This window comes from Vespula pensylvanica, chromosome 25 (assembly GCF_014466175.1).
Source record: "Vespula pensylvanica isolate Volc-1 chromosome 25, ASM1446617v1, whole genome shotgun sequence".
NCBI classification, from domain to species: domain Eukaryota; kingdom Metazoa; phylum Arthropoda; class Insecta; order Hymenoptera; family Vespidae; genus Vespula; species Vespula pensylvanica.
This window is the reverse complement of record NC_057709.1, coordinates 2,074,675-2,099,711: the sequence shown is the minus strand read 5'-3', so window position 1 is coordinate 2,099,711 and position 25,037 is coordinate 2,074,675. Positions and strand designations below refer to the sequence as shown.

The following is a 25,037-nucleotide window of genomic DNA, read 5'->3' as shown; positions in this document are numbered from 1 at the left end:
AAATATATGCCTGCTAATTTTTTATTCTCTTTCACTGTGTGAAAGCTCATAAAAATCGGAGGTAGTCTTATCTAAGATTCTCTTCGTTAATTATATATTTTTATTCTAGATACATACAGTAATATCTTTTTTCCATGTTAAAAATTATATACATAACTCCAATTTATTTCTAATCTTGAAATATAATATTATTCCAACATAAATATTTTGAAAAATTGATTGAATTTTATTATCATTATACTATGTATTTTTAAGGCATACCAAATTCTTGATAACAAATGTCGCGATTTAAGTTGAAATTAAATAATAAATAATTTGTAGGTAGTTGAAAATGAAGTAGATCGACATCTTTGAAACTTGAGATCTCCTTCAATAATGCACTAATTCTAATATGTTGTAGTTAGGTACGATCACTGAAGTTAATTCGCGAAATTCTACTACCTTTTATAAATATAGTCTGTACGACTGTTAAAAAAGCAACAAACTTTAAGAACAAACATGACTCTAACGACTGCTTTGCACGCCATCGATGCAAGTTCACTTGATTAAATCGCAAAACACGACGAACAAACACAATTTCGCGATATTTTGGTTTCTATTTTAGCGATACAAATACTCGATTACATTATTACTTCGCACACGATTCCAATGACATTCTGAAATAGAAAAATCATTACTAATAATATGAAATAGTATATTCCGCGTATATTTCAAATTATTTAAATAATTTTAAAATAATCGACAGTATGATTCATTTAAGTTTATTTGTTTGGAAAGAAACTTCTATCTTTATTCCTTGAAATACAATTTTTCAGAAACACCCTGTATATATATGTATTATTATAGCAGTTATAAAATATATTCAAATATTTTTTCCTCTGCAAGAATGCAGACTTTCATTCGTCGAATTAATGATTGCCGAACTCTTCCAAATATTCCAACTGTATTGGAAATAATAGTAAATCATCTTGAATATCTTCCCAAAGTTCATCTTCTATAAGAAATAACTATCATTGAGAATTATAATACATATACATAAAAAAAGAGAACTGATATGAAAAAGATGAAAAAAAAGAAAGAGTTTGACAATCATTAATTGAAACATTTCTTATAATTACCACTATAAATCATAAATATTTTTAAAGGTATACATCTTTTCAATAAAACATTTTTGGGCATAAGTTTGGTGTCAAACCTGTATATATAAATATAAATATATATATATATATATATATATATATATATATATAATCATTTTTCTAAAATATCTTGCGAACAAATCATTTTCCGACATTGTATTTTTATACTTTTCTATTCAGAATACTGCGAGGAATGAATTTATGCAAACAAATTCTGAAGTTATATTTAATAAAATACCTGATCTTGAAATTTCTAAAAAAATTGACTTTCGAAAACAATTCTTTCCATCATAAAATGTGTCTTTTGAAATAGTGTGACTTTGTCGTGAACATTCTTTCCGTAAAATCATGAATAACGGATATATTTAGAGGTTTTCATGTAAAAGTTGTACTCTGTATAATATATGTACATATATATAAAATCACGAAAACACATGATGAGAGCAGTTATTCGAACACAAGCTAGAACAATAGACTTGAGTAAATAAATAAAAACATTCCTAAGGTTACGAGTTTTTTGTTTTGCTACATATACGATAGGAAGAGAGGTTTTAAAGTGTATAAGAATAAACAGAGAAAGCGTATTAATGTCAAGACTAATTACTGCGTGTGTTTTTGAAAGGACGGTCGTGGTTAGTTAACGAAAGCGAGATATTAAGAGTATAGCGAATTTTTAAAAATATACTATGACTACTGTAAATTAAATTTAGTTACTTGAAAATTGTATGGTACTTTCTTTTTATTATTATTTATAAGTTTTTACTTTAAGCACTTGAATATTAATTTAGAAAAACAATTATCTCACTCTCTTTCTCTCTCTTTCTCTCTCTCTTTCTCTCTCTCTTTCTGTCTCTCTCTCCTTTTCTTTCTTTCTCTCAGTAAGAAAATAGAGACATATATATACCTTGATGTTTGATTATATATATATATGTGTATATATGTATCATTATACACACACATATATATATATATATATATATATATATATAATATAATGAAAGTTTTGTATTAAAAGCCCTTGTCTATTATTTTTTCATACCATTATTATTTATTTAAAATTATTTCTTTGTCATAAATTTCTTCTTTCTAGATATTGACCGAACATTTCCGATGATTTCCGATTTCTAACGATTCTTGATATTTCATTTTAATTATTAATTTTATATTATTAGAGAATTATAGATAATAATGAATAGATAGAGATAAATATTGTTTCTTTAGAATATTTATAAGACAGATTCAAATTTGTTACATAAATTTACTTAGTATTTGATTTATTGTACTTTCGTATTTATTTATTATTGCAGGGTTGAAGAATAAGGTTGAGAACATCTTTTCCACTGTTGCCGCACGAGTTCCACTAAAAATACAAATCTACTAGTTCTCCCACTATTAAAGATCATTTTAGATTCGTATGTGCCAACAGTCAGCCACGAGGCTTCATCGTCCTCACATTTACAGGTAATTAACTTTTATTTTCTAAGTTATAGTGTCGTCCAATATACTAATCAGTAGTAAAATATGCGATTTCTGTAATGTGGACAAGTTCAGAGAATATTGCGTTTAAAAGATATTTGCGAAAGCCGAATAGACCATATTATTGCGTCATACTTTCTGAATTTCAGTAAAAGTATCTGAAATTGAATTTTTTATATCTCTTTTTGATGGTGATATGCGTTTTACAATAATCCATACTAGATACGGCATTAATATTCATTTGCTTCGCAAATGTATAAAGTATAATAGAGAAAAATGTATAGAGTATAATAAATATAATTGATACACATAATAACTAACATATAAATTGGCGACAGAGAAAAAAATTTTATCGAATGTTTAATTAAAAATAATTAGTGAATACTTATATATTACCTTATTTTAATATAAGTTTAAATATGAGAAGTATCTGTCGATCCGTAGTTACATGTTGGACATGACTTTATCAAGGACATAGTTTGTTGATAGCTCGCACAGAATACTATCACGCAGATAACACATTTTTTCTTTTTTGTTATTATAAATTACCATTATTATACGTAATGTATATAATGTAAGTATATTCTTCTACTTTTTCTTACCGTTGTTGTTATTATTGTATTATTAATAATAATATAAAATCGATTATTTCTAGAGGAAAACCTCATAGATACTGTAGAATAAAAATTATATAAAAAGAATATATAATATATAAGTATATGTTCATTAATTATTATTTTTAATAAAATAATCGAGGAATGTATATACTTTATGTGCATTTGTCATCTAACGAAATTGTACCGCTGCTGTGTTCTATCTAGCACAGATCACCCTGAAACTCATTTCAACTGCGAGTGAAAGAAATATAAAAGATTGGATAGTAGCACTTCATTAAATTATTAAGTAAAGAAAAAGAAACATCGGAATCATTCAGTCTCGAACTTACGATTTCTAAATTAAGAATTTAGATGCTTATTAATGTGCTACACGTTGCTTATAGAACGTCTATTTTTTTATTCTATAATATAAAGAAAGAACTATAGATTTTTCTAAAATTTAACAATATCTTAGAAACTTACGTATTTCTTTATTTTTACCATTGAATCATCTGTCTAAAATTCCTCAAAATGCTCGAGTTAGTTATCATAGTTTTTCCGTGTGAGCATCGCATCTTGTTGTTTTGACGAACGCATTTTTTATTTTTCTTTCAAATGGTTTAGAAAAACTGTCCATCATCAGTTTACTTCGTTTACTTCGCAGATACAGGCTTTTTTGCTACAGATTTCGAAGGACGTTACGATACGAAACTTTCTTTTCTCGAAAAATATAGAAAACATCTTTTACACCGATAATTGAGAACAGGCGTAATTCTTTATCGATTTTGATGAACGAGATCTCATTTTAAAGAGAAAGCTTTTATTTAGGAACTCAGTTTTTCGAATTTTTGATAAAACTTTATATTTATGCATAAAGCTCTTTTATTTTATAAGTCATAATACATAGTTTTATTAAATTTTAAAAGCATGTGTTATGAATAACTCTTAATACGCAATATAATATAAATAAACGAGATCAATACGTAGATTAATATTTTTATTAGTCTTTGCATATAATTAAAGATAAATTACGTGTATTCGTTAAAATATTTCAAGTAAATTCTGGTATAAGAATATTTATTAAGATACATTAGTTCTGGTATAAAATTATTTTAATTCTGTTATAAAATTATTCTATTTTGATTGAAATGTTCTAGGAAATTTATCTTCATACATGAATTTATGAAAGATTGTGCTACGGGATAGGACTAGACCATTTTTGTTGCAAAGTAATAAGATACCTGCTTTGGAGAACACTCATAATATCGAAACACAAGTAATATTATTTTCTTATTAATCATTTAATGAACATTTAACTTTGTTTTACTTTAAATTAATACATAATTATCGTAATTATTAATAAATCACAATTATTAATCGTGTTATGTACTTTTACTGTAAAATAATTAGCGCTATATAAACGTTATTAATATTTTGTTGATCAGAGATAGACAATTAGCAATTTGCGAACTGCATGTGGTTTATTCTACACTTGCCTGTTCTGTTAAGATGGAAGAATACAACTTCCATTATTGGACTTTACTAAGCCTCATGAGATGCTTTTGTTTTTAATAAAGAGCATAGAGTTGTGATTAATAAATTTATATAATGAAGGAATAGATTTATTGACATGGTTGTTGAATGTGCAGCTACTCGAAGAGAAAAGTTGCCCAGTAGGTACAAATCTGTTGTAGGTAATAGTTGATGTTTATTAAGTCTTTTTATTCCGTAATGTTTCTGTTTATTTCATTGTTACTTTTTATTAATAAATACTCAAATAATCTTTTTTATTTTCTGGTTATATTCTTTTAACGATTCTTCTTTATTACAACATTGATAGTATTGATATTCTTTTTATTTTATTTACATTATCACTGTATAATTGTTTGTACAGCCGTGGATGAATCGATCTTTGTTTCGATAAAATAAAAGAAGAGTTGTGAAGTATAATTAGTCTTTTATCGTTAATTTACATTCGTTTGTGTTTTGTGATCTTAGTTAAATTTTAGGAACATGTTTATTTGAATAGATTACACATAAAAACGATCTAGAGTCAGTGTTTGTTCGTATAAAGTTTTATTTATTTTTCTTTTTTTTTTACAGCTTCATAGATTGTACTTACGTGTAAAACATCCAATTGATATTCACGAATTAAATTCATGATCCGTCTCTTAATTAATAAATAATTATACGTATTAGAGTTAGTATATCATGAAAAATAATCAAGAACATAGCACATTTCTTCTATAGGAGAACAATAGTAAGTAAATATTGAAATTTTTATAACGAATGGAATTTTATGATTATTTTTATTATAATAAATTTAATATAAATTTTTTTTCAATCTTTTTTTAGATCATCATTGCATTTTCAAGTGAATTTACCAAGTCAATTTATTACAACTTCAGTCTATTTCATTTTCAATTTACTTTGACGTAAAACTACCTTATTTTTCACCTATTACGAATCAATCTACCCTAATTTTAGTCTACAATACGGGTGAGTGTTTTGGAGCCATCATGGAATTTCTTAATTAAGTAAGTGAACAAAATTATGTTTCTTCAATTCTTATCATGTTAAGAATGAAAAATTCAAATCAGCACTTACTGATTTTAATTTTTTCAATCAATTATTGAAGAACATAACAATTAATAATTCCTCTTTTAGATTTACTCATAAATAGTACATTCTTAATTATTTTCATTTTTTTCTTGATGTGTGTCTATTTTTATTAACACAGAATAAATATTTGGATCATCGATTAGAGCTGTTTAATTAACGGCGCAATTAACTTTTCTTTTGTCTCTTTTATGTTTGCTCACGACATTAGTTGTGAAATCCGCCATTCATTTATTTGATATCGTTCGATATTTTTATATCAAAATATCAAAAAATGAACAAGAAGACGACAGTGACGTATAGATTCGGGAACTTCATGATTCGGCGAATCATGACTTTGTTCTCTTACCACGTGTACAAACTCGTTCGATTATTTTCATATAAAATTTTAATCAAATAGTCAATCAATTTTGTTGATAAAGGAAGAGTTTCAACAGAGTTACTGCTTTTTAAAGAAAAAAGTCGAATTAGAGTCATTGCTAAAAAACAAAGACTTTTGTATAATTATAGTTCGTAAGATTTAGACTATAAATAATGATCATTGCGTACTATGACTATTTGGATCTTTCACCGCATACTGTCGTGTGAACTAATCGAGTTCCTATTCTTTTAATGTGAACTCTGTAAAAAATTATTCTCTCTTCGTTGGAGTATGATCTCTAGATTTTATTATATCGTCATTATATCTCTCTTCGTTGGAGTATGATATTTCTAGATTTCATTATACGTTTGATTTTTGTTCTCTGAAAACTATTACTAAATATTCCAATAGATTTTAAAATCCTTAGCTGTATTGATGATGTCATATACATTTCCAATAATTTTTCTTTTTAATCGTTTTACAAGTGTTATTTCGGCACCCGCAAAAATTATTTTTCTAACTGAATTATATCGCCATATAAAGTCCCTAAGAGTGAAAATGTTCATACCATCGTATAACAGAATCAGAATAATAGCAATTTTTTACAATGCTAGATCTTGTTCTGTCATTTTATCATGAATATGTAATTTAGGAAAATATTAAGCATGAGTAGTGAAAAAAATAAATATACGTAAGAGAAAGACAGTACGGAGAAGCATTCACTATTCTCTTAGAGATTTTCCAGTTATTTACATAATTGATATATCTTGCTTCGTAAATGAGTTCAGATTGCTTGAACGTCTCATGGATAGCGTCAATTTCCATTTTTCTGCTGATCTTTTATAATTAGGAAAATAATCGTTTCAATGAGAATGGAATTACTGAAAATATTTTGCGATAAGTATTTTATCTGTTTAAGTATTGAGAAATTTTACAATAATGAATGTAATAAAATGTTAAAAATGTTATCACTATAATGAGAAATCATGGTGGAGATATAGTGTAAGGAATTGAAATCTTTTTTTCTCTATGCTTCGATATAAAAATTCCTACCGTTGATTTCTTTTTTTTCCCCAATTATTCGCTTTTATCATTTTTATTTCTTCTTCAATCAACAAGATAAAAACTTTTTCAAACAACGACTAAATAAACACTTATTGAGTTACTTATAATTAGATCATAGGTGATATGAAAAACTGATCGATGTAATGTAAATCCATTATGTTTGCATATCGTTGAATGCTGGATCGTAGGGAGATTACGTGTTATACGTTATAAGTTCAATCAATGGTGGTACAATTTTAAACACTGAAGACAAATAATTTAATTTGAGTATCGAGGTGAGATGTTAATTCAACTTGTAATGATATACTTTAGAGATCTAGCTTATTATGATAATGTGTTATCCTGGGTTTGCTCAAGGATTCGTTTAATAGGTTTAACAAACGGACTCTATCTTAGATTGAATTGTATTTCGAAATCAATAAATTTTCATCGGTAATGGTTAGGCAATTGCTTGAGATATTGAAGTTGTGACATTTAATGAAATTGTGACAATATGGCTTCGACAATAACAGGACATCCAATCATTTCTGACGTACAAACTGATAAACCTCTTTCGTAATTACCACTGAAACGATCCATGTGTAGTTGCAGAATTCAACTTCCGTGGACGTGAACATCTCGTCGGAGAAAACAAATCGTAATTGCACAGATGTAAATCTACTTTTACGTAAATTAAAATTATTCTAAGTGCGGTTCCGTTCGTGATCATAATCGGTTACAGATGTAAGTGTTACTGCTACCATTTCTACGGATTCAGAATACACCACAATAGAATCTAATGTTTTATACGCAGCTGTTAAAGATGATTCCAATGCGGCTTTATCACTCTTCTCGACACACAGCATGAACGCCGTGATTCTTAAGGTTATCATCACTTCTAGTTTTATAATGATTTACGCTAAGAATAAATTGAGTTGTAATCCTCGATTCATTTTTATGAACAAGGTCTCATGTTATTTAACTCAGATTTAACACGTTGAACTGAGGTTGATCGGAGCAATCTGAATAAAAGATTGTTGTCCTCTTTACATTTTTTTCTGCCTTTGATCAATCCACAGAGCGTCTACAAATTTCTACAACTTACGTGTACCTCGAATACTTCCTTTAGAAGCATTTTTTCTAATTGCAATATTGTGCTGCTTAGGTGTAAAAGAAGGTTGTATTATGTTTGTAGAAATCTGTAATAAATCTTAAACTAGCAGTTTTTTGAATTGTCTTATTTTTATGTTCTTTTTTATTTCTTGTAAATCACTGTAATTCCAAGAAGAAATTGTATACTAAGTTTTCGGTACTATTTTACCTCTTTTCTGATTGTTATTATTAATTGATCCGAGCGATCTATTCCACACTTATATGCGAAAATTCCTACTGCTTTTAATTTCCTGGATAGTTGTTGGCTAGTAGAAAGTTCATCGATATTAAGTCTATTTTTGTACTTGGTACCATAATGGGAACGTACTTCGTAGATAGAATTCTTACGTCCTGAGAATCTCTTTGAATATCATTTCTCTTTTTTTAAATTTATGCTGAAAAATGTCCTCGAATGCATTTCTTATTACTTTTAATTGCTCCAACTATATGAGTCTTCCATTTTAGACACGATATAATCTATTCATAGTTAGTAAAAATTATCAATGTATAATGTTCATCTCTAGATGAAAAGCTTTTCTGTAAGTTGCAGACATATATTATATGCCAGTTCAGTTTCTCTGATACCACTAACTGACTTTCCACTGTAGATCCTCGTTAATCATGTATATTCTTTAGACGAGCATAATTTAAATAATTTTATTACGTATTTGTGGGTTTTGTTTGGAATATATTGCTTATGGAATATCAATTTTCCACACTAAGAAATTAATATTTCGTCAATGACGATATTTTTCCTATTATAAATCTTTGTATACTTCTTTGTTTTTTGCTTCTGAAAAGTATAATATTTCGAATCTGTTCCATGACATATAGAATGGGCTTTTTGAAAAATAATCGTTTATAGGATGATTTATTATTATTCTTACTATAGGATTATTATTATTATTCTTACAAAATCCATCCATAAAATTGATCCTAAAAATTTAAATATATCAAATTTCTATTTCTAATACATTCTACATATGAATTAGTTGGTGTTCATTAATACATCCGTGCCAATATAGTTAGTGTGGGTTTACTTAACTCTTGTTTTCTATGTCTGTTTATTTTTTTGCAAACAAATCTATCAATTCGTTATTAATAAATAAAGATGATGTTGCAGTAAATGAAAATGATTTCTGATGTCCATAAAGTTCAGTCCATTTAATGCACTTAATTGTAGTTTTCTCGGCATTATCATTTTTCATATTTTTCTCAATTATTAATTTTTGCAAAGTCTGTTCGATAGCATTTGTAACAAAGTCACTGTCACAATTACTGCATTTATCAACGTCTGAATCAGAATCCGATGATAAAATTCTATTTATATTTTTCTTTTTGGAAAATCTAAATTCTTCCATCTTACTACTACACAAATGTTTCTAAAACTTATGTTTCTTCTTCATTACTAAATAATTGATGAAATGATATTTCTTCTTTCTGCCATTTTAAACAACTAAGATAAAGTTTAACTTTTTTATCGACTACAGACTTTCAACAAAGAACATACTATTTTTCAGATACTTTTTTTTCGGCTGTAGACTTTCAACAGAAACGTTGTGTCGTATTTAGATACAAATGTTGAGATGTTCATGTTTAGTTAGTTGTCATGATTATTTCTGGTTGAGGAATAGTGATGCTATCGAGACTCGGTTTTTATTCGAAATATGTCGATCGAATGAATGATTTCTATCGAATTATCTATGAAGACATTATTGAAATTAGGATAGAAAATAAGAAGAAGAGGAGTTTAAGTAAAAAAGTATATGAAAAGGGAAATAATGATATCCATTGGTTGGCCTATTAAAATAGATTGTTCAAAATGATGAAATAATCTCAAGTATGGTTCTTTGTTTTCGTAACCATACTGATACCTTAATGCTGAATTGATATCTTAAAGGTAGATTCCAGATAACCACGGCTTGTTTCGTTTAAGAATCTAATTTTACTATTCATTTATCGTCCGACTCGACACATTATCGAAATTGTGTACTAACAATGCCTAAATTTGAACAATGCTGGCAAATCGTGAGAAACGTAAGAAATGTGCTTCTTTTTATCTAAGCATTTTCTTAGAGAGTATCTAACGATATCCCAATTTTTAAGAATATTTACCCTTGAGATGTTTATCTATTATATGATCCTTCGTAGGTTCATATAATACAACTTGGAGGTGTGCATACAACAAATTGCTTCAATAAGAAGAAATAGACATGATCATAATGTTGATTATTACTACCTTCTCTCATTGAAAGAAACAAGAATCTATCCGCAGAGAAGGCGATATCTATAAAATGAGATTTCACTCTGGAAAACACCTTTTGTGTAACGGCGCTCGTGGCCTGACTGCGATATTTATTTCAATTTTCCTGGCAATCAATCTCTTAATTGAGTATTCCACTTCTTCGAACTTTTTAAAGTTTTATTTTCTTTGAAAAAAAAAATCGTGTCAAAGAATGATGTTTTTCTGAGAACGGAATTCACGCATAAAATATAACTTTTTCAAAAATTCGAAAAAGCGCGATCCTCCCTTAAATTTTCAACCCATTTTACCTGATTGTTATGTTACCGTGAGAAGTAACATACTATATAAGTTTTTACATCGATATGGTAGGTGCATGATGGAAACATCGTTCGCCACTTTTTGCGCTTGTTTTCATATTTTATCTATATTTGGCTTTGGTACGGATCTATTACATTCGTCGAGAATCACGCGAACAGTCTGAAAATAATAAACATTGTAAACAACGTATTTTCATTTATTTATAAAAATATTATAGGTACTTAAAAAAAAAAATAAATAATAATATTATGATGCACAAATATTAAAAGAGTTGTCTACTATGAAGCAGATGATTCATATATTGTGGTATGTTTTCAGTATAATATTACTGGAAAAAATATTTTAGTATTATTATAAACTCCCCGTTGAATGTCTACGATTAACAAATATAGCTACATATGGTTCCGAGCGAGCTTGGAGCTTATTGGCCATTATTATATATCAAAACGATTTTAATAACAAACATTGAACATTTTTTTGTTTTAAACTTAAGATAGTCGGTTTGAAAGAACGTGACTTGTCAATGTTCCATATTATTTAAATTTTTGAAGAGATTAGGTGGCAGGAAAAGATGGAATCTTTGATCAAGGGAATTTTCGAGAACTATTCCTAATTATAACAAATATTACGGATAATTGCATCTTAGGACGCGACATTTTGTCAAAGATGGGTTTGATAGAGTTACGTGGCAAGTTATATTATGAAGCTCAGGTTCGATAGTGAGGATTGTATAAAAATTGATTAATAGTTTGAATGACATATTTTAGGAAAATTATAGGAATTTCTTGATGAGCAAGAAAAGGATTTTTCAAAATTCTTTTAAGGTTTTTTAGAAGAGTTTACAGGACATTCTGGAATCGTTGAATGTATCATAAACCGATCCCTTATAAAACAAATTCCTCGGAGGATTCTCTATTTGAAAGGAGGAAAGAGAAATTGCCGATAGATCATGGGTTAGATTTAGAAGTTGTTAAGAATCCAAAAGATTAAGACGACGGCGTTACATTCCCAATCAAGTGAAAGCAAGCACAAGACGATAATTGATCAAAATTCGTTAGGACTAGAAAGCTTGGGTTCACTGGATTCCATTGTTTTTGTTAGCTTATAGATCCAGAGATATAAGATAACCAGTTTATGACCAGCAAAAATACTAAGTAATTTTTAAGCAAAATGCTAAAAAAAAACTTAAGAATGCTGTTCATTCGAATAAGAAGAGGGAGATGTTAACATTTACGAGAGACTTAGGACGATGCTAAACGAAATCCATATAACCGTGAGCGAATGGATGGAGATGAAGGATGAATACCTGATATAATTGTAAAGTGAAGAAGAAAAACTTAGAAGAGGCTTAGAAAATAGGATTGTTCAACTCTCACGTAGAAGTAGAGCGCAGAAGTTCGAGAGAAATTGAGAAAACCTGTATAAAATTTTGAAAAAGATCAACGATGTAGTATACTGCATAGGAAAATCGTCAAGAGAGAAAGAGAAAATTATTCTATTTAGTCTAATACTATTTATAGAGAAACGATTAAAAAAGGAATTAGACAAAATGGTAGGGATAAATCTACGAATAATTAACGCTTTTGTATGAATGGTTAAATATAGCGTCAATGTAGGATAACTGAATATGAAGGGAGAATGGCAATTCCATTCTCTGGCATGGGAAGTGAGGATTCGTATCAAAAAGACATATGATCTTCCTAAGAATCTTAGTGGATTTATCAGAGATGGGGAATCCTAGAGGCGAACAGAAAACGACATGGAAAAGTTAGGAGAAATCTTCTTAGTGAAGACATCATTTGTCGAACCGATAATGAAGAAAAGGAAGCCAATGTTATGAGCCAGCCTAAAGGTGGTCCGGAGCGGATAGACCGTTTTTAGATACCAAAAAGGCTTTAACAGTAAACATTGATCATTTTTCTATTTTCGAGGGAAACTTTGTCTGAGAGAACGTTGCTAGTTATTAAAATTTGTGTAATTTAGATTTTTAAAGAAACTCTGGGTTGTATATTTGTATATAACGTTTATGTTGTTACGCCGGAGAATGTTTTAGAATTCCAGGCTTATAGTTTAACATATATGATAGAGTGTATATCTTTTTTCCATTCACATTATTCTATTGAAAATTAGCACTATTTGCTTAATGTCTTGAACGATTTTTGATAATCCCAATTTCACTTAAATACCATTGCATTTTCCATTAAATAATACAAAGATTTTGTAATTACCTTGAAACCCTTTACAAATTTTCAATAATAAGAGTACCATTCTAGCAAGCTTCTACTTTGTTTTTTATTTCACGGTATAGACCGATTCGCTGTAGTATTAGTTTTCTCATACTCCGTAGACAAAACTTTACCTGATATAGCATGTCTTTTTCATACTAGTACCGCTGAAGAGATCCAAGACCTAAAAGATTTTTCTATCCCCTGTTTCCTCATATCCTTAATAGTAAAGTATCAAGTGGCACTTCTTTTTTAGTAATTCTTTAATTAAGGATATACTACTAAAATGTATGTATACGTATGATATCCTTTTACAGTGGATATATCCTTTTACTCGATTCAATAATTGTTGCTACAGATGTAGGATAATTCTAGTGTTTACCAATAAATCTGGAGAAAGATTTTCGCAAATGATATTTCATAATATGGACTATATTAGACAGATATAATGTTTCTGAATATGCTAAAACATATATTCGAGTACTTCTCTTGATAGGTTTATTAGAATTGTATATAATAAAACTTATTTTTCCTTTAAATTTTACCACGCAATATTTTCCACTCAAATATTTCTTCCAGGTCTGAAATGTTCGGAAAATCTTGAATTTATATATAAAATTACTGGCTCGTTGAATACAAATTCTAATATCATTTCTCACAAAATCAGATGTTTTTAAAAACTCTCATGTTATCGACAATTCTTGCTTTTCCGTTAAAAGGAAAACAATTTATTTTAGACACTGATGTTTCTGGTCATGGAATAAGAAAAGTTCTATAACAGATACAAGATATTTCAGTAGGGTTTTCAATAAGAACGAAAGAAATGATTTCATTACCAGACGAGAGTTGCTCGCCGTAGTAAATTCCGTCAAAATATTTCATTACTATTTACATGGAACAAAATTTATATTGTGATTATATCATGTGTTTCTTTGATGGTTACTTTTTTAAAAATTTTGGATGGGCAATTGACTTAATAACTTGAGCAACTACGTCATAATGATTTTGAAGTTGTGTAAAGAGAAGGCAAGTCGCAAATGTGCAAATGTGTTATCCGGACGATCATATTAGAAGACGCAATGTAATTATTGTGTAAAGCAAGAAATGATGGAGGAACGGAAAAATTTGATAGATTTCAGGAATTAGAGCGATCGGCAATTAATGTTATTCTCAAAGCAAAAGAGAGAGGAAAATGGCCAAGTTGGTAGGAGATTTTAGCAAAAAGATCATCACTAAAGATATATTTGGCATAATTAAATAATTTATTGGAAGAAACATCTTCTTCCGGAAATAGGAGGATCCAAGTATAAAATTTCATATTATTCAAATCGTTATTTCTCAGGCGAAAGTTGAAGATATTTTGTGAGAAATGCATGATAATTCCATGGGAGGATACTTCAGTGTACAAGGTTTGTCCAGAAAGTATTCGATTTTGTACTATAGCAGAAGAAAGAATTAAATATCCTCTTGAAAATTCCCTTTGAAAGCTACAACGTACTTCCAATGATCCTTTCACTTTCAGAAACACTCCTTGAATTTAACTTTCGGAACAGCTAACAGCCGTTTCATCGCGTTCTATTTTACTTCCTTCATGCCATCGAATCGTTTTCCCTTAAGAATATTTTTCAATTCCCAGAAGTCGCAGGGAACTAGATCAGAACTGTATAAGGGCTGACAAAGCTGTATTTAAAAACAAATTGTCGAATAAATTGATGAATAGCCAAGTCTTATCACGATGCAGCATCCAGTTGCCATTTTTTCACAAATTTGGTTGTTTTTTCTTATCATGTCACGCAATTGTTCCAACATTTTTTTGTAATACTTTTTATTCATGTTAGAGCATATTCATGGTGCATAACTCCTTTCTAGTCAAAAAAAAATAGTGAATATAAACTATCAAAACAAAGGTCGCTTTCAACTACTTTTATATCTCCTAAACCACTCTTTAATTTGTGTATCACTTATGCATTTACCTCACTCATGTACTTTGCAAATCATGTGGATGGTTTTCGAACACGAATCGTCAAGTTTTTGGCAAAATTTAATGCACATTATTTCTTCGATGCGTTCAGTCATCATGAAATGCGACGAGTACGAAATTCAACGTTTACTCAACAGCATATCGTTATTAATCGAAGACTCGAAGATTACCTGACAGAGGCTCTTATCAAAATTTCCCCTAAATAATGACCTATTTTTAACAATAGCCTATCCAGGTACAAGATTAAAGCAAAAGTCGGATACTTTCTAGACAAATATCGTAAATAAAACTTCGCAGAGAATTCGGAAAAGATATTATTGGAAAGATATTATCCTATAAATAGGAGATAAAAGATTAGTGCAAAACATGTAGAGTTTGCATTGCCAGAAAAGATCCAACAAGAAAAGGAAAGAGTGAGATGCTGATTTACAACGTATACGGAATGCCTTTTGAACGAAGGCAAATGAGTATTTTAGATCTTTTTCCAAAGTCTTCATGAGTAAATAGATTTTTTCTGGTAGTAATAGATTATTCCAGTAAATGGTTAGAAGTATCTCCCCTTAGGAATTTTATGACGAAAATAGTAGTTGTAAGTTTTAAAACAGTAGTTGATTAATTCACTATTATATTATTGCTACATGAGCAAATTGTTTCTATACACTGAATACCTCGAGAATTACATACTGATCAGAATAGAAATGTTGTATCTAAGTTATTTAAGAAAATTAGTAATCCGATAAACTAAGATAACAATATTATATTTATAGTCAGACGGTCAAGTTGAACGTCAGCATAGGACGATAATAAATTACTAAGAGAAATTCTTAACTCAAGATCGAAATAATTGGGATCGGTGGATTCCGTTATGTTTGAGGATCTATAGATCTGGAAAACATAAGAAGACTGGATTGTCTCCAGCGGAAATACTTATTGCAAGAAATTTAATAATATCATTGGATCTTCTTCAGGGTTGTCCATCTGATATGGAAATCCTCTTTCTTATAGTATATATGTATACCTTATGCTTATGGATCGATGTTTACGATAAAATTAGATGAAATTCACAGAATCGTGAGAGCAAATGGAAATTAAATCCTGTAAGATAAACGTTTAATATGATCGAGAAGGAGAATTTTAAAGTTCAAAAAAGTGTAGTTATTTAAACTTATTATTATGAGGGTTATTATAGCCCTCAACGTAGGAAGGGAAAAGCACAGAAGGAATTAAAAAAGCTAAGTAAAATAAAAAAAAGTTTAAAAGAATTTTATATACAAAATTTCAAGGAAAATCAATGATGTGATATTCTCTATGAGAAAAAGAAATAAAATCGTCCATTCGAACTCAGATGGCCTACGTAGCATTTAACTGTTAGATATTTCATAGATGGACGAGTTAGAATATTCCGAGGATGCAGGCATTAAGGAGGTCATGAACTAAATATTTCATATCAATGTTCAAAAAAGAAAGAAAAGTTGTTTTAATAAAAGAACATGTACTAAGAAAATTCTATCGGATATAATTTCCGTTCTAGTAAACGTTTCAGTGAAGACGCAAAGTTTGGGTTGAGTGAAGGAAATGCTTGAAGAAAGGAAGAGTATAACCCAGGAGCAATCCGAGAATGAAAGAAGAGGAAAAAAAAGAGATCTACGCTTAAAATAGTCAATCTTTCGGGGTTGTTTTTAAACTGTGATTTTTCTTCCATAGGGAGTGAGTGTATGCTTCAGATGAATACCAGGTCAGCTATCAGATGGGATAGACTCATGGTAATCTTTAGTCCTTTTCATGTCTATGATACTGTAACCTACAACAAGAAAGCGCCTAGAAGGAGAATTTCCTTCCGGAAAGAAAGTCAAGAGATGGGTCCCACTTTGATTTATGAAGATCTCGTGTCGGTTGCAACCAAAAACTTCGGAATACGAGGAATCTTGCAAGAAAGCGAAGATTTTAGTTGTCAGGACGACAACTATAGAGATGGAGGATATATACGAGGGCTTAGATGAGTTCGAAATAAACTCGAAGAAAATAGTAACGAGTAGTAACTAAGTACTGAGAGAATTTGATATAAAACAACGTGTTGTCTTCTGTTTTCGGAAGGAACTCGGTTAAGAGGACGCGATTTACAAACGTTTCGGAAAAATTATTACTTTCTTAAGAAAGCTTGTAAATCTGCTAATTGTACACACGTTGTTGCTTGTTAAATTGAATAAAACATTCCTTAAACTAAATTTTTCGTGCATTCAGCCATTCTGCGCTAATATCTGTCCTTAGATATTTTCGATGTCCTCGTTCGTTGTCAATTCATTCATATTGTTCACCCAGCGTTTAATATATTTAGCCGCAGTGGATGTCTCGTAGGGACCTTCATGAACGCCCACTTTTTCAACAATGTAGCGATCATTCCATAATATGTTTTGTAATTCGGTAAGAATGAAGATATTGAGACGTAAACTTCAATCTACACCTAGATCGCGTTCTCTTGATGGTAACAAAATGAACAATAATATAAGGTATAGCTGGTTTTCTTCGTCTATTAAATCCTCGACGATTCTTTCGATGGACTTGTCGAATACTCTGTTTGACTCGATTTCTTATTTCGTCTCGATTTTCTTAAAACATGTAAACTAATTCTTTCTCTATCAACCCACGGAGAGAGATCTTGATATTTATCCTGAAAATTAAATTAAAGGCGTTGTTTTTATTCAAGAAATAGATATCATTTTTATTTAAGAAACAGACCGTATTTTAACAGATTGAAAAATAATAATATTAATAAAGATATCAAACTGCAAGATGTTCAGTTAGATTTTTCATTTAAAACTAGAATTATATTCTCATATAATTATCCACATCTAATTAATTGCCATTACATTCATAGATGTCACTCAAATAGTTTCTACAATAGTATTCAAATATAACTTAACATTTTTAATGGGACTTTTGCAGTTATTTACCACACTGAAGGAAGAGTAACCAGAATTTCGAAATCGTATTATCGTGATCGAGGATAATTCTAGGTACCTTATTTCACTATCTTGGTAGATGTATACTTATACACGAGATCTACATTTCTTCATGTTACCAAGATTGGTTTGATACTGATCGGAATATTTCATCCAAAAATTAAATAACAGTAACGTAATTCTTCTATAGTAGGGTGATAAATAATGAATAATATATACACCTATATATATGTATATATTCTACATTTTATATATGATATATTATATTGCAGATACTTTAGCTCATGTCGATTATCACGAGCCCTTCTCCAAACGATAGTTTCTATTACTAATTTCTTAAAAAGATTTTTGTACTTCTGATTTCGACAATATCCTTTAATGGAGTCCAAACTGAGATCTGGGAATACCCATTGAACCTCCAAGTTAATCAAATGCGCTCCTCCAAATGTTAGTTTCGCCTCCTTCCTGGCCAGTAATACGATTTCTTCCTCTATTCATCTGATTTTTGAAGTCATTGGGAATTAATCGTTATACTCGAGGTGCATTTTTTGTTAGTGAACTCGAAGTCCAATTTTGTTCACGAAATTCCTTTCGCATTTTGGATATTTATATCTTGGTCCGGGGGATGCATCAATTTAACCGAATTTAAATAAATTGACCTAAATTTGGTTAGATATGTTCAGATTTCCCGAAAATGCCCACAATTGCTTGGAAATTTCGCTAAATTTATCCGATATTGCTCGAATTTACTCGAATTTGCACGAATTTACATGAATTAGTTCAATTTTGTGCGCAATTTTTTAAATTTGTTCGAATTTATCCGAATTTACATGATTTTTCTCGATTTTGTTTTAAACTGACGGAAAATGTATATATATTACCAGATTTCGCTAAAATTACCAATATTTTCCTGAATTTGCCCAATATTGCTTAAATTATTCCGAAATTGCTAAAATTTGATAAAATTCACCAGAAGATGTTTAAAACTATCCGAATTCACATGAACTTAATCGAATTTATCTAAACTTGACCGGAATTATTAAATTAGCTGAGAAACACCCGAATTTAATCGAATCGAACCGCACCTATCCGAAATTTTTAAATTACATCAAGTACACCCCAAAATGCATAAAATTATACGGAAACGTCCGAACTTAGATGGATTTACTCAAATTTATCCGGAAATAATAAATTTGTATGGAAGCATCTGAACTTTAACCGAATTGAGCGGGACCTTTCTGAGAATTTTGAATTAAATCGGGTACCCCCGAAAATATATATAATCACCCAGATTCACACGAACTTAACCGAACTTGTCCGAAATTATTAAATCAGATCAGATATATCGAAAATGCATAAAACCATCTGAAAACACTCGAACTTAACCGAATTTACATGAACTGGTCCAGATTGAATAAATTGGCCTGAAAGTCGTCAAATTATGCCTGAATTGAGACGAGATCTGTCCGAAATTTTTAAATTATATCCGATACCTCGAAAATGCATTTGTCGCCTTTGTAATAAAATTTCTCTTTCCATATATCGTGAAAATAATTATTCAAACTATCTGGTCCATCCAAATTGAAACGTTTTTCGTCAGAAAAAATAATTCTTCTCTATTTTTTATAACAGTGTGCCGGTTGTTTTGCGAATGTAATCTAGCTTCTTTATGTTTCTTAATCAGGTCGGTTTTTTAACATCTTACGCCTTTTTAAATGTTTCGAATTCTTTATTATATGTTGTACAGTTACAACATTTACTTTTACGTCGGGAAATTGTTGCTTTGAGACGACCACCTGAATGTTTTTGAATATAATTTACACTATTTTTTAAATAGTTATATATTATACAACGACTTCGTTCTAATATTTTTAAAATTTCAGTCATGGAATAGTTTTCTTCTCTTAAATTATTAATTACTTTAATTTTACTTTCGTCTAACTTTTTTCCACGTGGAATTTTATAAAACAATAAATTTGATACACTAAATATTATCTTTAACGTTACACGTTTAACATTGACGATTTGAAAAAAAATTTTATTCGCACCCTGTTCCTGTTTGAATACTTAATAGAAATTGACCTATAGTTTTGTCGCGGAGTCTGTATATATATATATATATATATATATATATATATATATATATATATATATATATATATACACACACATATATATATTTATAAATATATATATATATACACATATATATATATTTATAAATTTATATATATATAAATTTATAAAAAAATAAAAATTAACCCTATATATGTTCTATATATTTTCAATACATTCCGAAGAATCGAATGGTCGAAGTACCAGAGGACCGGACTTTCTTTCAACAAACAACACTTCTAAATCTGTTAAAGAAGGTTAGTTTTTATTTCATATTGTATACTTCACATATCTATAATCTTTATTAATTTCTTTTTATTATAAAAGTAAAAGTTGCTTTTGTGAGAATTCTGAAGAATTAGCAAGGCTTTCTGATATTTGTTATTATATTTTGTTACAGATAGTTATTAAGCGAAGAAGAAAGAGAAGCTACAAACGAAGAATGTAACATGCCGGAAGAATAAAATATTGTGAATCTATGACAGATGAATATCTAAAAAGTAAAGGGTTTTTTGTAGACCAAATCTTTTTGTAATAATTCGTGCATCTAAGCTTTTAAAAATTATCGGTATGTTTCTTTCGAATTTATTTATATTTTAAACTATGCATTAAATTTTGGAAATCTAATATACCTATGTTACTTATTAGGTGCTGCCAGAGGTTTGACAAACTTGCTCTTTCAAAAATAGCAAGTCTACCCTACGCAGGATTTTTATATTATCCCGAAATCCTTCAAGAAACATCATCTGTGAATCTATCGAAAATCTTTACAATCAACTATTTGTACAGTAGTAGTGTAATATATATTCCCAGTAGAATTATTTCAGGATTTATGAAGAAAACCAGCTAGACATGCTGCAGTCAAAAGTACATCAACTCATTTACTTGTATCGATGCTTCTTAGAAAGATACGTATGATAATATTGGATAATAAAGAACCAAAGAAACAACTCTATTAGAAATGCTCCAACTATTAGAGAAAGATATGGTGCTATAAAAGTAACTCTACTTTCTAGAAATTCAACTATCTTAGATTTTCCATTTTTCTATTTCGTATATAGTTTCTTTTTTTCTTCGCTTAATAACTTTGCTAATAATAAAATATAACGACAAAAATCATGCAATCCTAATTCTTCAGAACTCTCATAGAAGCAACTTTTACTTTTATGATAAAAAGAAATTAGTAAATGTTATAATCTGATATATGGAATATAAAATAAAAGTTAGTCTTCTTTAATAGATTTAGAAATGTTTGTTGAAGTAAAGTCCGATTCTCTGCTTCTTTCGTCATTCGATTGTAGTTAGAACTTCTGTTCTAAATTTTCCAACTCGTCAGATGATGACACTATTAATATTAAACCATACTAATTTCCAACCTTAAATTATATACACGAATAATAGTCACACGGAAACAGTAATAAAATTAACAGTAGAGATCAATAGAAAAGCAACAATTTCAAATACGTAAAATTATAATTCCCAAAAGTGGTTGAAACATAGTTGTCATTCCATTTTATGTCTCACTACTTTATTTAGATCGAATTAATTAGAGAAAAATATTTCTTCATATTCTATCGATTGATGACATTATTCTGACAGATAACTTTAGTAATGTTAAACAATCAATTTGGCAATAATTTGCACGTTCGAAAGTTGAGTTTTCATGGAGTATTTTTACAAATACATTCATTTATTTGTTTAAAAGTTATTATGCCTTATAAATAAGATAAAACAAAGAAGACATATTTTGAAATTTTATTACAAGGAAGATAATAATGCCGTTCTAACTCTTAAACAAATTTGTGATATTTATTAATCGATGTATTAATAATGAACATCGCACATAGCTACATTAAATGTTTTCAATATAGAAGGTATGATGTAAGTGATGCAAGTGACGTCAACAACTAATCATCGATCACAAAACAGTCTTATATCATTTGAAGAATACTGAATATAAAAAAAATCCAATGTTTGTGTCCCACATGATTAAATAGTGAAACATTTAATGGATTGTATTTCTGTCTGGGAATCGTTACTAAGACCAAATGAAACCAATGCTTCTTGAAATGGATCGTTATGTACAATAATCTACGAAAAGGATCATTATGTATGGAAGGAGAATCAATTGTTGCCGCCTGTTCAAACTATTGATCATAATCTCTATTCTAAACAATCGGAAAATGATTTGCTTTTGCATTGAAATACGAAGAAACCTTTTTGGAACACGGGTTTTGTTAATTTCTTTTTCTTGATGTATTCGATGTTGGAAATTAAGTCGATAAATTGGAGTATTGTTAAATTAAAATTTTGAAATTGACTTCAAACAGCTTAAAAAGAATATCGCTGAAAGATTCCTGTCTTTTGCTTGGTGACAATATTATTGTACGAGTATTCTCAATTCTAACAAAAAGTAGCAATTGTTGATTGCATAGTTTAATTCATCCATCATTTTTAATATGTTCTATCCATACTGACAAATCTTTTATAAATTATCTACTGGAATGCCCCATTTTATTTATTTTTTCCTTCTCGAAAGATTATTTAATATGATTAAGACATATTTTTTAAGTTCTATAAGCCAAGATATATGTTACGAATTTCCATGATACAATCTAAAGCCTGAGTAACTTCATTAACTCTGACATACTCCAAATATTGTAAGTGCTTTCCTATAAAATTAATGAAAATTTGAGTTAATCTTTTTTATTTGTCTACCTGTTTTGTTTTTCTAGTTGTCTACTAGAAATATGTACTATAAGAAAATAGAAAGTCTCTAAGTTGAATCAAAATAAATAAGAATATAAAAATAACAATTGGATCATTTCATTGAATTACATATACTATGAGTTCAGATAAAATCTTTCTTTCTTATCTCTTTTCTCTAATCTCTTTTTTTTAAATATTTGTGTTTATTTTATGCTATATCTCTGATTTTAGAGATTTAATATCAAAAAAAATGGTACAAATGAACTATGCAAAAATTAAGAGTCAAACTTAAATAGTTCCTGAGAAAACGGATCATCTGTTTAAAGAAATAAAGCTTTTCAGAAATTGTAAGTAAAAAATAATTTAAATAAAAATTTACTTTTTAGTAGAAACAGCAGTCAAAACCATCCATCAGCATAATGTTTATCTTCTTTTGTATTATCTAAATGAATTCTCTTTCATCTTTCCAAAAATCTTGCTTTTTTAGATAGTATCTAGGCTTGTAGCTCTGCTTTATCAACTTGCTCCTTTTCTCAACAGCCGTTTTACCTCTTAGCTCTTCCAATCTGCATGCATTACCAGTAGTAAATATAACAACTGCTTCATATAAACCAAGCTTCAATGAATGAGATTCCACAAATACATTCTTTGGTACACTTGTTCACACGTTATTGAAAGAATCATTTACATTGTTTTCTTTGCGAGACATTTCTTCAATACATCTGAATATATCAAATTTCTTTAAAATGGCCTTACAGTCAATGCAACAGACTGGGGTAAAGAATTTTTGTAAATAAAGCTCTGCTCCAACTATTTTACATTTACACCAATCGCTTGAAGAAAATTTTGTCGTCCACAGATATTATATGAAAGACTTGTACATATAGCTCTTTTCATAATATTTAGGTTATGTTTATTGTATCGTATGGCTTGACCACAATATTCTAATAGTTAATCAATGGTATTGTCTGGGAGATAAGCCTTAATAATCTTTCTATCAAAATCAGTCTTTCAAATAGATTCTCCTTCTTCCATGAAGTCGTATTTTCATTTTTATCATTATCCTCATAGTTATTCGATTTAAAACATTGTTTTTGGCTTATACAATTTCGACAAGAAACTATTGAACTCTACAAGCTAACGTTTTAGCAACATCTTTAATGATATTTCTTCTCCTTTTACTGCAAACTAGAAATTACAAAATCATCGAATATCAAATTGAGAATACTTAAATCTATAATTATATCATTATCACTATTGTTTATATTACCTTATTTAAATATTCACTTTATCAGACTTCACTAATTTCGTTTTTCAGAAACTTGATGACATAGTAGTTTGTATCGCTGATATATTGAATGCATTTGCATCCTAACCTTGCTAGCAACTTCTGAAATAATAAGATAAGCTTTGTAGTTCTGATTTGCTTTACTTGTTTACTTTCTTAAACATTCCTCTAACTCCTCTCATTGTCAAATATTATAATTAATAAGAACCAAAACATAACCAAGATAAAAAGAGAAAAATTGCTCATAATAAGAACATTGCTGCTCGGTCATCAAATAAATTAGAAAGACAAAAAAGGAAAACAAAAACAAAATAAAAATTGTAGATACTATTTTAATGATAAAAAAATCAAGGTTAACTTTTTTATATCAAATTGCCCTATATAATACTTTTCTACGCTGTACCGTAGATAACATCGATATAAATTCAACAATGTAGGAGAAAGGTATATTTGTTCAATAATTTGTCGAGAAAATCATTTTTAATTTAATAATTAACCTTATAAAAGCGTAAATCAAACAATAACTCACTCAAGATTATTTCTTCGCTGAATATAAATAGTAACCTCTTTTTTACAATATATAATCGCAGGTTAGCAGAGCATCAAAATGTCATAAATACATGTGCTGCCACAGAGAGAGCACTGACGAGCGGTTGACCAATCACAGAGCAATGAAGCGACCAATGAGAATGCTTCATATGACAATGAGTCGTATAGCAGACGAATGAAGACCGTCGAAATGCTCGCTCATATAAGATCTGTATGTGATTGTGGAAAGACGTAATTATTAAATATAAGTTTTTACAAGA

At 29.1% G+C, this 25,037-nt stretch overlaps 2 long non-coding RNA genes across 5 annotated transcripts; one reads left to right on the top strand and one right to left on the bottom strand.

The window, feature by feature from the left end:
- Window positions 1-2,546: 2,546 nt before the first annotated feature.
- LOC122637243 lies at window positions 2,547-20,895 on the top strand. 3 transcript variants are annotated; one of them, XR_006329197.1, is made up of 7 exons: window positions 2,553-2,600; window positions 4,369-4,487; window positions 4,657-4,905; window positions 5,315-5,471; window positions 5,567-5,710; window positions 20,417-20,488; window positions 20,632-20,895. It is a non-coding gene; the product is annotated as an uncharacterized LOC122637243 (long non-coding RNA). The 3 variants fall into 3 exon arrangements; XR_006329199.1 differs by lacking the exons at window positions 4,369-4,487; window positions 4,657-4,905 and having other exon boundaries at window positions 2,547-2,600; XR_006329198.1 differs by lacking the exons at window positions 2,553-2,600; window positions 4,657-4,905 and having other exon boundaries at window positions 4,297-4,487.
- Window positions 15,188-24,838, bottom strand: LOC122637241. Of its 2 annotated transcripts, XR_006329195.1 has the most exons (4): window positions 24,758-24,838; window positions 24,211-24,330; window positions 23,320-24,128; window positions 15,188-17,824 (listed from the first exon to the last, which is right to left on the bottom strand). It is a non-coding gene; the product is annotated as an uncharacterized LOC122637241 (long non-coding RNA). The 2 variants fall into 2 exon arrangements; XR_006329196.1 differs by lacking the exons at window positions 15,188-17,824; window positions 24,758-24,838 and having other exon boundaries at window positions 21,690-24,128; window positions 24,211-24,468.
- Between the last annotated feature and the right edge of the window lie 199 nt (window positions 24,839-25,037).